Raw genomic sequence first — 13821 nt, forward strand, 5'->3', positions numbered from 1 at the left:
CGGACGGGCATGCTCAGTAGACCCGCAGGTCTCCTTTAAGTCGGAAGCCGGCCGCGGCCCCCGCCCCCTCCCGCCCCGCGAGGGCGCGGGGAGAAGCGGACATTTTCTCCTTTTCAGCAATCTGCTCTTTCTTGTCCTTCGCCCCCGCGCTGCGTCCTCCCACTTCTCGCCCGTCGGGGTCCGGTAGGGCGGGGAGTGTAGATCTCCCCGGGGTGGGCTGGTGATAATCAGTCCCCTTCCCTTCCCGGGGGTGTGGGGGCGTGGGATAGGGGGTGACTGGGGGAGGACTCCACTGTGCCCTAAGGTTTGTGCTGCCCGGCCGCGGCCCGCAGGAGCCCCCCTACTGCCGCGGCGGCCCCCGCTCCCCGCCCCGTGAGGCGGGCGCAGCTGCGTCCCGCCTGTCCTCACCTCACCCCCATTCTGCCCCTTAGGTATTTCTCAATGACCGGCGCTCGGAGGACACTTCCGACCCGGGAGGGAGCGGGTAGCATTAGCTCCCGCTTTTATCAGTTCCTTCCGGCCTGCAGGGAGCCCAGCCCTGCGCTCAGTTTGGCCGCGCCCGGGTGCTTTTATTATTCTGTTTAAATAAGCAGTCGTGTGTGCCAGGGTGTGCCAAGCGACTTTGCAGCCTGGCTGCCTCCCCCCAGACCCGCCGGCTGGAATGGAAACCCAAGCTCTCTCGTAATGAAGGGGATGATGCAAACTTAGAAACTGACCCGGCACCCGGGAATGATGCCCCACCCCCACCCTTGGCGCGCGGCGTCCCAGTACGGGCATGAATGGCTGGAGCCCAATTGCATAATCGGCGCGGTATATATAGCCGGCGGGCAGGCCGCTGACGCGCTCCTGCGTCCTCTTATCGTGACTACTTCATCGCCGATGGCGTTGGCTCCCGGGTCATTTTCCCTTTCAGCTGTAAGGCAGGGATTTTAAATAGCAGAGATGAAAGCCTCTTGTCCCTGCCTCCCTCCTCCCTTGAGTTCATGTATTATGAATGAAACCTCGCTGCTTCCTGAAATCCCTACTTCAGGTAGGAGAGAGGCTCAAAGTCAAGGGTCAAGGCAGCGGTCCACCGAACCTCGTGTGTGTGTGTGTGTGTGTGTGTGTGTGTGTGTGTGTGTGTGTGTGTGCACGCGCGCGCGCTCGCATCCGGGAGGGAGAGAGAGCAAGAGGTGATTGACAGGACTGGGCAACCTTCTCGTTGAGAAAACGTAACCGCTTAGGGTTTGCCCCTGGAGTTTCAGTTTACAACTCTACAGCCTCAATTTATGAGTAGATTATGCAAAGGGTCCTTTCGGCTGTGGGCTGTGGCTGCTCGCTCTCCCTCAGAAGGCCTCCCTTCTGTAGAAGTGCTGTTTCATTCGGAGGAGCTGGTTCCCTTTCCCCTCGGAGGCAGCAAACATCCCCGGCTGTCAAAGCCCTGGGGACATTTGAGGTCTGGGAGAAAAGCAGTGCAACGGGTGTTTAGCCATTCTCTTGTTCTAGAACTCTTCTTAGAAGCTTCAGCTATGTCCAAAGATGAGGAAGTATAAAAACTTATTCTTTCCAACTGTATTTCACAAATACGGGGTCATTTTAAAGATGACAGTATGCAGAGGGGTTTTTTACCTCTTCTCTTAAACACCAAGTTTCAACTTATTTTCTCAGAATAAAATGACAGGTTCTTCATAAATGCATTTCTGGCATGTGAAAGGCAGTGGTCTGGTCATTATTTTTCAAACTGGAGGCCCATTCCTCCAACCTGCATTTAAAGTGCCAGGTGCTTTGTGAGGCTATGGGGATACAGTGGTCAATGAACCTCCTGCCCTCTAGGGTTTCAGTCAGGTGGGGCAACAGTCCCCTAAAGAAAGCATTAGGACAATGGCATAACTGCTCTAAAATATGGGGTAAGCAGGAGAAAAAGCAGAGGTCAGGGAAAGGAAGGCTGCCCAGAGGAAGGGGTGTTTGAGCCAGATCTTGAAGGAAGGTGAGAGGGCGTAGATAACTGACCCAAAGGCCCTAAGGTGTGACAGTGTGGGGAGCCAGGGTAACAGAGTGGCCCGAGGAGAAAGGCAGGTCAGGGAGGCAACAGAGACCATGCTAAAGGAGGTTAGACTCTCCTGAAGTCTTGGAACCTTTTGCAGCAGGTTCACAGCTGAGCTTTGTCCAGTCCCAGCTCTTTGCAAGGGCCCCTATAGTTATGCAAATATAAGGTAAGTGGGCATCCATTGTTTGGGGGCTTGCAAACTGATAGCCCCTGGGTCAGATAAGGCCCCAGATAAATTTTGTTTTGCCTGCTTTTTTAAAGAAATCAAGCTAACAGTTTGAAATCAGAATATTTCACATAAAAATCAAGATTTTTAGCTCCTCCTGAAAAAACTCCAAAGATGTGGGGATGGTGAGTGCCAAATTCTTGCTTGGTAACAGTTGATCGCAGCAGAGTGGTTGCTGCCGAGTCTGTCGGGCTTCTGGCTCCTGTAGGCATTTGAGTTTTTGACCTCAGACATAAAAGAATCCTTTATGACTGGATCATGGCCCCACTCTGAGACCCCAGGTAGGCAGACCTTGGCACTAGGTACACAGCATTTTAAATGAGGACCCTCTGGTCTCTTGGGAGGAAAGACACCAATCTTCAATCTCCTACCCCAAGACTCTCTATTATAAATTAGGCCAAACATGGTGGTTTAGAATGGGCTCAGTCATAGCCCAGTGGCAGGGAAGCAATGAGGCCCCTAAAATAACAACGCTTATCCCCAGCTCAGGCTCTGTTTCTGGGGAACTCAACCTAAGATCTCTGCCAACAGGGCAGGTGAGGTTCGAGTGATCCACTGGAAAACTCCCCAAATGGGATCATGTTTGTACCCTAAATTTATGGAGCAGCTTATATAAGTTACATAACCATTTTAAGCAGGGAATACCAGACTCAGATTTACATTATTAATAGATTACTCCAGGCATGGAGGATGGTTTGCAGGAAGCAAAGCAAAGACTGTTTAGGGAGAATTTTTCTTCTTCTATGACAGAAATAACAATGCATGACAAAGCACAGTGGCATTGGCCATGAGATGGCAAACTAATTCCAAAGACACAGATGGGATGGAAATGACTTGGCTTTATGATCTATTAGATATGGAGACTAATGGAGAGGTCTGGGATAACTTCCAAGTTTTTGACTTGGGAAATTGGATGGATCTTAGTGCCTTTGACATGATTAGGGTAACAGGAGGAGGGCTTGATCACCAATAGACAGTTGCTACCACTCAACTCTGAGACCCTAAAAATAGGTCAGGGATTGAGGGATACAGGGAGGCCAGAACATAGGAAAGCAGAACCTAGAGATGGAGATGGAGGGACAGTTCCCTGAGGACATCAGTTGAGCAACTGGATTCAACATTGCCTGAAGCTTGAGGATGATCTGGACTGTTTAGATCAAGTTGGGCTTCTGTCACTTATAGCCAAAAAAATTCTAACTACCAAAATAGAAAGCCATATTTAGGATAGCGAAAAAGATTGAGAGGAACTAAGGAATGGAACGTAAGGGAATTTTAGAATGTATGTTTGCTGTTTGCAATTTAACATAAGGACATCTGGGGTCAGTGCCAGGGAATTTCATAGAGATTCTGATTTAATAGAACAAATTTCTCCCAGGAAGTTAGTCAACATTTTATGAGTTGTACCAACCTCTCTTTTTGGCCTTAGCATCCCATTGTCACCACCTTATTTCACATCTCCAGCTCCCTTCTCACTCTTAATATCATGCCTCATTTTTACTACCTTTATTCCCCAGCCCCTTTCTTCTTTAAAGCTCATAACTGAGAAAGGATGCTTAATAATATAAGAGAATATGAACTTTTAGAATTGGAAGAAAATTAAAGATCATATGTTTGTGGCAACCAAACGTTTTACCCAAGCTTTTTGGAATGCGTAAAAGGAAAAGAGGAAAACAAAACTCAGTAAGATATGGTCCCTGTATCAGTTAGCTTTTGCTGTATAACAAACCACCACAAGGGACTTCCCTGGCGGTCCAGTGGTAAAGACTCTGTGCTTCAACTGCAGGGGGCTCAGGTCTGATCCTTGGTCAAGGAACTAAGATCCCACATGCTGTGTGGCCAAAAAACAAACAAACAAAAGAAAACACAAAATTTTGTGGCTTAAAACAATAAACATTTTATTATCTCTCATGAGTGTCTGGTCTTTAGACCAGGTGACTGTTCTGGCCTCGGCCAGCTCAGCTGGGGCTGGATGATCTAGGATGGTCTCTTATGTATCTGGTGATTGGCAGGCTGACTGGTCTAGCCTGAGCTGGACTAGCTCATCTCTGCTCCATGTGATCTGTTATCTTCCAGTAGATCTGCCCAGATTAGATCACATGGCAGTGGTGGCAGGGTTCCCAGATCAGCAAGAGGGCAAACCCCAAAGTACATGCATTTTTCAAGCCTCTGCTTGCATCACATTTGTTTATACTATCTCATTAGCCAGAGAAGTCACATAGCCAACCCAGAGTCAAAAGTCAAGAAGCAGGGAATTAGACTCTCCTTCTTGACCAGAAGAGGGGCAGAGTCACATGGCAAGGGATGTACATACAAGGATGAGAGGAATTTGTAACCCTTTTTATAGTCTACTTCAAATTTCAAATTAGAGAAGGATATTTGTAATAATATACATTGATCACATATATAAGTGCTGTATATTTATTTATACAAATATATGATAAATATATTAGAAAATATACTCTAAGCATATACGTATATCATATATTTAAATATAGGTATTATATATTTATATATAGGTATACTATTTATGTATAGGAGTACTATTGATAGAATTCTGCCTTTACAGTCACTGATTTATGGCCAAAGTAACTAAAACTACTTAATGTTTAATAGATTTGTTCATGCTATAAAACTCTTCTCAATAATTTAGTGAGTAAAGAAAGAGACCTTTCAAACTTATTATGCTTTCCCTTCTTTCTTAGCATGAAAATCCTGTCTCTGGTATGCCTTACTTCTTAAAATAGGTATATTCCTAAAGAGATCTAGGCAATTGAAATATTTGTTAAAAAAACAAAGCACATGGGCTTCCCTGGTGGCACAGTGGTTGAGAGTCCTCCTGCCGATGCAGGGGACACGTGTTCGTGCCCCGGTCCGGGAAGATCCCACATGCCGCGGAGCGGCTGGGCCCGTGAGCCATGGCCGCTGAGCCTGCGCGTCCGGAGCCTGTGCTCCGCAACGGGAGAGGCCACAACAGTGAGAAGCCCGCGTACCACAAAAAAAACAAAAACAAAAAACCCTACAAAGCACATATAAAAAACACTAGGAAAACTTAACTATTTAAGATTGCTATAGATTGAATAATTTGGAAAAGCAAATAATCATCCCTTAATTTGTTCATTATATTAACTCAGATTTTATATGTCATTTTGGAGTTAAAGCAAGGCATACTTGTATACTTTTTTGATGATAGCAGAGGTGGTGCTTTTGATGGGAGAAATGATGGTGGAGATGTTGAGAGGTAGGTAGTGGTGAAGGTAATAGCGGTGATGGGGTGGAAGTGATGGTGTGGTGATAGTGGTGGAGGTGATTATGGTGATTATGGAAATAATGGTGGTGGAAAGATCTGAAATAGAAACTTTCAGTTTGCTGCAAGAGTTTCCCTGTGGTCCTCTCACCAGATCCCAGATATACAGACTGCTGGGCAGAGGCATTGAAGAAAGGACCAGAAAAACAGTAAGTCAGAGAAGAGAAGAAGATAAAATGTAGGATGAGACGCGCAGTAGGCCAGGCAATTTCCCATGATGCCAGGAGGGGCAACCAAGTACTCTTCTTCCAGGCCTCAGTTGGGTATCACTTGCTTTGCTCCAGGGAGGCTTCTGTCCCCTCCCCTTAGTTGGGCTAGGTGCTCCTCCCATGTGTACCCTCTTCTTCTGTCCTAACGCTCTTTACACCTTTTGTAATTTGATATCTGTCTATCTGTATTCCCTCCCAAGCTCACTGAGAGCAGAGACCATGTCTTTGTCTCTCTTACTGAATAGAGAGTCACTCTGACACATAGTGGGTGCCCTGTAATACTTAGTAAATGAATGACAAGTCACAATGGTTTGCCTTCTTTCTTTCCCTCTAAAAGTGCATTTTGCTCCATGGCATCAGAGAAAGTGCCCTTCTGATGACTTCTTGTGTGTTGCTGGCCCAGCTTTCTGATTTCAGATATGGGCTGGGAAGGTCCCCAGTTGAACAGTAATATAAAATCATGGAGTACTAGAGTTCAAAGGACATTAAAGGACCACCTGTTTTAAGATGAGGAAACTGGGGACCAGATAAGCCAAGTGACTCCGTTAAGATGACACAGATAGTCAGGGTCACATCCAGAACCGTACCTCAGGAACTCAAAGTCCAAATTCCATAACTGACGTGCCTTTGTTGGAATAATACCTTGGCGCTTATTTCTAGTTACGGTGATAGCGCGCACTGTTGCTTATCGATGTTGAAGCTTGTTCATGAAGGAGAAAATGAAGACTTGCTTTTGGCTTTCCAAAGACTACTCAGGCGGCTATATATATATATATATAGATATATATATATGTAGGCCACGCCGCGGGCCTTGTGGGATCTTATTTCCCTGACCAGGGATTGAACCCGGGCCGTGGCAGTGAAAGGTGAAAAGCCTGGAATCCTAGTCACTAGGCCACCAGGGAACTCCCAGGGAGCTATATGTTATTTTCTTGCATTATGGCTCCCATTAAATTCTACTGCACACTGCTGGTCTAGGGCAATGATGGTAATCCCTTTCTCTAGTTCTTGGTTTAGGGGTGGCCATGGTTTTTTCTTTTGACTGAGCATTGTTTTATTCCTTGTTTTTCCTTACACTGAACTGTCACAGGGTGACCAATAAAATGCAAGGAGATGTCTGCTAGGGAAATACTGGAAAAAATTTGAATCCCTGAACAAAAGAGAGATATGGGGTGAGAGGGAGTGCTCCCCTCTACCCCCGCCCCCCCGTTCCTGCCCTCAGAAGTTCTTGTGTGAGACAGTGATGTTTAGCACTACCAGGAGGAGAATGCCAAGAAAATCAAAGGAGAGCTGACTGAGAATCCTGGAATCGCTGAGCTACTGAGTTGACCAGACTTGGAACCCACCTACCTCTGGACTTTAGGTTATGTGAAATTGTACATCTTTATTGTTTAAGCCACTTTTTTTTTGTTTTTTTTTTTTGCGGCACGCGGGCCTCTCACTGCTGTGGCCTCTCCCGTTGCGGAGCACAGGCTCCGGACGCGCAGGCTCAGCGGCCATGGCTCACGAGCCCAGCCGCTCCGCGGCATGTGGGATCTTCCCGGACCGGGGCACGAACCCATGTCCCCTGCATCGGCAGGCGGACTCTCAACCACTGCGCCACCAGGGAAGCCCTAAGCCACTTTTTACCAGTGTCTTGTTACTTAAGGTCAAACTAAGTGATTGACACTGTATTCATTCGTTGTATGCACAGAAGTCCCTGTTTTAAGTAAATCCCAGTGTTTCAACAGCAGGTGTCTGGTTGTTTTGCCACTTGCAGAAGAGGACTAACCAACAGAGTTAACTTCTAGACACATCTCTTTGAGATGTCATCTGCTATCATTTGTAGGCTAAGAAATTTTTGTTGCTATTCATGTAACAACCAAACATTGACCATCTAAAAAACATAAAAACCTCTAGCTTATAAGCACACAGGTTGTACGCTCGTAACGTGGTTAAAACTCAATGGTTTTGTTCCATTGTTATTTGTGATTATAAGAGTAAGCCCTGGGACTGCCCTGTTGGTCCAGTGGTTGAGACTCTGCGCTTCCACTGTGTGTGTGTGTGTGTGTGTGTGTGGTGGGGGGGCGGTGGCATGGGTTTGATCCCTAGTCAGGGAACTAGGATCCCCCATGCTGGGCAGCATGGCCAGAAAAAAAAAAAAAAAATTAAAATGCAAAAAAGTATAGCAAGGAAAAATAATATCCCAGTAATCACACCTCCAGGTATAACCCCTGATAATATTCTGAATGTGTATCTTTATAGACTTTTCCTCTATGTATAGTGTATATTTTATTAAAATATAGTGTATATTTTAATAAAAATAAGATCATACTAAACATAATCTTTTGTAGAGTCTTTAAAAAGACCTCAGTAATAATATGCATGTGTTCAGAATCCTAAATGTCTCATACACATATGAGACATACAGCTATGAAAGCAACTGATAGCTGCTTTCATAGCTCATAGAAAGCAGCTATGAGTTGATATAATTCTCTTTAGTCTTAATGTACATATGTATAGATGTAAAAATCGTTGGCAAATAGTTGACAGCTGGCAAAATAGCTTCATATAAATTATTTTATTCTTTCAAGCCCCTGCTGTAACCCATCTAAACTAGTACCTTAGCATTTATAACAAATATTGAACCTATTTGAACTAGCCTTTTTCACCAACTAAATAATAAATTCCTGGAGGGGATAGGGAAAGCAATGACCAAATTAACTAAATTCTAAACACACATCTATATCTATCAGAATGCATAGTGCATGCGAAGTAGTCAGTACATGTTTATAGAATGAACAAAAATGCCTGTACTGTTTTTGTTTTGCGATTACAATAAATATTCTGTAGGCAAATTTACATCGTTGTTTGCATTGAAATTCTCATTTTACACCAGTTAAGATGACACAATGATTAACATCACAAAAGAAACAAACATTGGACTTCCCTGGTGACACAGTGGTTAAGAATCCGCCTGCCAATGCAGGGGACAAGGGTTTGATCCCTGGTCTGGGAAGATCTCACATGCTGCAGAGCAACTAAGCCTGGGCCCCACAACTACTGAGCCCACACACCGCAACTACTGAAGCCCAGACGCTCTAGGGCCTGTGTGCTGCAACTACTGAGCTTGCGTGCTACAACCACTGAAGCCCGTGTGCAAAGAGCCCGTGCTCTGCAACAAGAGAAGCCATGGCAATAAGAAGCCCACGCCCTGCAGCAAAGAGTAGCCCCCGCCTGCTCCCCGCAGCTAGAGAAAGCATGCGCACAGCAACAAAGACGCAGTGCAGCCAAAAAAATAATAAATAAAAACAATAATAATAAGAAGAGTTGTGTTTAAAAGAGAAAAAAGAAACAAACATTATTATCACCAACATCATCATAAATCTTTTAATGGTCCAGGCTTGAAGATTCTGCCTGAAGTCTGACTTCTAGTTCTGGACTCGAATTTTAATCATTGATGTTTTACCCAACACCAGACAGCTTAGAGTCGAGCAGAAAAGCCAACAGATACCCCAGTATATCAAACCTGATATTTTTGGTTAGCAGATTTTTAAAAATTCAGGTTTAGTCATTTCTGACTAAATGTGTTCATTTTTATCTCAGTACTTGCTGTCCCATAGCTGTATAATCTCTACTTTCCTATATCTTCTTCCTCATTTCCACTCCCTCCTAAACCTACCATAGCCTAGCTTTTGTCCTCACCACTTCACATAAGCTGCTCCGAGGTTAGGTCACATTATCTGATTGCTAAATCTGATGATCTTCCTTCAATATTGATTTGTCACCTAAGCCTGCTGACCACTTCCACCTTCTTGAAAATGCTCCTCCAGCAGCTTCCACAACCCCAACTTCTTGTTCCTCTTTACCTCTCTGTTTATTCATTTATTCAGCAAAAAATTTTACTGAGTACCTGTGTTAAGTGTTATTGTAAGAGTATGCAATAATGTTAATAATGCTGGCATCTACTGAGAGCTTTCCAAGGGCCAGGCAATGTTTTTAAATTTTAAACACTTTACATACATGAACTCAATCTCACCAGAGCAGGGGCTAAAACCTTTTTCTAAACAATAAATATTTTCTTAAAGGTAAATAGTTTTGGCTCTGCAGGCCCTGTGATCTATGTCACAACCACTGATCTCAACCACTATGGCATGGAAGTGGCCACAGACAATACATAAATGAATGGGTGTGGCTATGGTCCCATAAAATTTTGTTTACAAAACAGGTGGCTCAATTTGGCACAAGGGCTATAGTTTGGCAACCCCTGCTCTAAAATCTAAGTTCTGCTGTGGCAGGAATTTTTTTCTGTTTTGATGTATAATGGATAGGAAATATTTGGTGAATGAATATTCTCCTTCTAAGAGAGGAACTACATATTTTAATCTCCATTTTACAAATAAGGCCACTGAAGCACTGAGGTTAAATAACTTGCCCAAAGTCACCAACTGGTATGTGACAAATCCAGGATCTGAACCCACACAAGTCTGACGTCAGAGCCTGTGCTCTTAATCACCGGCTCCAGAGCCGTGGCATGGAGGAGAAGGTCGGCAGCTATTCCCACGGGAGAGCAGAGAAGTTATTTTAGCTGGACCTTGAAGAGTGAAGAAGAATTCACCAGGAAGAAGTGAAGAGGGAAGGGAGAGACTTTGCATGCTAGGATGTAGAAACTGCAAGTATGCAAAAATGCCTGATACAAAATGGCATTATGAGCAAACTGGAAGCCAAGGAAGAAATTTGCTTAGGGAATGCATTCACTTTTCAGTAACTCACATGTCTGGACACAGGGTTTAAGGTGGAAAGTGGTGCAGATGTGGCTAAAGAAGTATGCTGAGGGCCCTTGTGTGAACGAATTTGGATTTTAACTTGGAGGCAGATGGGCTACAGAAGTGTTTTGAGCCTAGGAAAGAATGACCGTATTTGCATTTTAGATCCATTTTTAAAATTACGTTTTATTTTAAAATTAGATGATACATGAATATTGTACAGCAAACAAAAGCTGAAAAGGTCTTCCTCTTGTCCATCTCCAGCCTTTCAGTTCCCTGTCCCAGAGGCACCCACAGAGTCCAGTTAGAAAGACTTCCTCTGTAGTCGGAAGAATGGATTGGGTTGGGGTGAACTGGATGTTTTATTAATTAAGTTAATTTAATTAGTAAAGTTATTAGTAAATTGATTTAATTTTTCTCTTTAGGGTGGATAATGAAAAAAGGTTGAGGAAGACTGACCTACACTTTTATAAATAGTTCCTCTATTAAATCCTCTTCAAATGACTCAAGTTGTATGCATCTATTTCTGCCCATGTGCCAAACTGATAATGGATAGTGAGGCGAGGATGGAGGATGGTTATCCACATGGTACATGATCAAAGAAAAAAGGCGATGTAACATCTTGGTAGTAAGCACTGCCTGCTGGGATTAGAATCCTGGCCCTGCTGTGTGATTTTAGGGAATAATAATGGTACCTATCTCCTAGAGGTTGTGAGGATCTCACTCTCTGTGCGTTAGCTATTGTTCAAAGAGTCAGATGATAAGAGCTTCAAAGGAGGAGGGGGTTTTGCCAGAGGGTGGAAGAATAAAGGTTTATAAGTCGGATTGAGGAATATGGAGAGTGCCAACACCACTTCCCATGCCCATGGGCGTGGGAAAATGAGTAGTATCCTTTCTAGAATTCAACAAAGGAAGAAAGTTCCTTAGGGAATGCATTCACTTTGCTGTTAAGTCAAGGAAGGAGCTAAAAGGTTAAAGGTGAAAAGAAGTTTATTTACAATTGAATGGAGGTTCTGGGGCATAGAGGAAAAGGCCTGAGAAAGGAGAGAAGGAGAGGGCAGAAGGTGGAAAGAAAGCCCAGAGCAGGATGGCAGATTGGAGATTAGAGTAAGGGAGAAGAGACCCAGCTGGAGGCAGGGCCACTGCATATGACAACTCTGGGCTGAGCAGGGCAGGGGTTGGACAACTATCGTCATATCTAACCAGCTGCCTATTTTTGTAAAGCCCACGAGCTAAAAATGGTTTCTACATTTTAAAAATTGCACTTACCAATAATGCATGAAACTGATTTGAAATTCAATGTCAGTATTTATAAACAAAGTTTTATTGGATCACAGCCATGCCGATTCATTTACCTATTGTCTGTGGCTGCCTTCACACTTCAGTGGCAGAGTTGAGTAGTTGCAGCAAAGACTGAATGGCACACACAAGCTGAAAGTATTTACTATCTGGCCCTTTACAGAAAAACTTTGCCGACCCCTGCTCTGGTAGGTCATTCATGGTCTACAATATGAATGGCAACCCTGGAGTTGTGCAACACAAGGTCCTGGCCCTAGGAGTACTCATTCTGGATGGTGGTAAAGGATGACAGTGAGGAAATGCATGGATGGAATTACATGGCCTCGAGGCTCTTTTTGGAATGTGGGCACAAAGTTGTTTTGTTAGAACAAAGCAAGAACAAAGTTGTTTTGTTAGAATCCAGGTTGGCCACCTGGATTCAAGCCACCAGCTCTTGGATGGTGAGGGGCTAGGTGTGGTAGACACAACTGGTTGCCCACACAATCTCCATTTCTCCTCTTGCTCCTTAGGAACAGAAGCCTGATTTTATCAAGGTGTTAATGTGCCCTTTTAAAAACAATCCTCTCAAATAAGAAAAGTGCTCAAAGAATGATGGTAACATGTCAAAAGACACAGAAGTCACCTTATAAAGGGGCTCCTAAAGGCTAAGCTGCAACAATTTGAGCATCAAAATATGTAAAGAGGGTTGTTGATTTTAACTCATTGAATAGACTGGGAATCCATGAGTTCAGATTGAAAAATAGACGGAGGAAGAAGAAAAGTTCTTCTATAGGGTAAAAAGAAAAATAATAAACTGTAGAATGAATGACAAAATTAGAAAATCACTATTTTGCAATCACCTTATTATTCTTTCAGGTAAGAGCATCAGTGAATGCTAAAATTAACAGGTGAAAATTTGATGAGAAACATGACGGTGATACAGTCGCCAAGCATCTCCCCCACATTCTTACTATTTTTTTTTTTTTTTTTTTTTTTTTTGCAGTACGCGGGCCTCTCACTGTTGTGGCCTCTCCCATTGCGGAAAGCAGGCTCCGGACGCGCAGGCTCAGCGGCCATGGCTCACGGGCCCAGCCGCCCCGCGGCATGTGGGATCTTCCCGGACCGGGGCACGAACGCGTATCCCCTGCATCGGCAGGCGGACTCTCAACCACTGCGCCACCAGGGAAGCCCCATTCTTACTAATTTAATTTCAAAGGGTAAAATAGTAACTTTGTAGTAGGGAAATCTGACCAATACCACCTTACCACCTTAACCAAGTGATCACAGTTAATATCAAGATTATGTGCCCCCTGATATGATGCCCCGAGAAGGACACCACATCACTTCTGTAGGATTCTGGTCACAAATATGTAACCAGAATCATGAAAAAACATCAGACAGACCCAAATAAGGGATGTTGTACAAGTAACTGGCCTGCGGGTCTTCAAAAATGTCAATGACATGAAAGATAAAGAGAGTTTTAGGAACTTTTTAGTTTAAAGTAAACTAAAGCAACATGATAACAAATGCAATGTGTGATTCTGGGTTGGTTCCTGGACTAGAAAATATATTTTTCTTTGTGATAAAGCACATGAGGGGGACAGTTGGCAAAAGCTGTAGATTAAATAATAGCATTGTATCAATGTTAATATTCTGATTTTGATCATTGTATTATGGTTATGTGAGAGAAGACCCTTACTTTAAGGAAGCATATCCTGAAGTATGTAGGAGTAAATATGCATGAGGCAGAGAAAATGATAAAGTAAATGTGGTGAATGTTAATATTTGGAAATGTGGGGTGAAGGGTATACAGCAGTCCTTTGTACTATTTTTGCAAATTTTCTATCAGTTTGAAATTATTTCCAAACAAAAAGTTAAAAAAACAAAAACACCTCATCTCCCCCAGGCACCCATGGGGTGAGATATTCGTATCCCCAATCCTGGCCAATGAGTTGTAGTTTTTAGCCTAATGGGTGAGGCTTTTCAGAAAACAATTATTTTTCTGATAAAAAGGGGGAGGCTTGGCAAATGAC

The 13821-nt window shown here is 43.8% G+C and overlaps 1 long non-coding RNA gene across 1 annotated transcript; it reads left to right on the forward strand.

Annotated features, from left to right (window-relative positions):
• The first annotated feature begins 8 nt into the window (after window positions 1-8).
• Window positions 9-7938, forward strand: LOC114487418 (uncharacterized). The gene is made up of 3 exons (XR_003682493.2): window positions 9-1030; window positions 5651-5705; window positions 6856-7938. It is a non-coding gene; the product is annotated as an uncharacterized lncRNA (long non-coding RNA).
• Window positions 7939-13821: the final 5883 nt, after the last annotated feature.

This window comes from Physeter macrocephalus, chromosome 12, assembly GCF_002837175.3.
Source record: "Physeter macrocephalus isolate SW-GA chromosome 12, ASM283717v5, whole genome shotgun sequence".
Lineage (NCBI taxonomy): Eukaryota > Metazoa > Chordata > Mammalia > Artiodactyla > Physeteridae > Physeter > Physeter macrocephalus.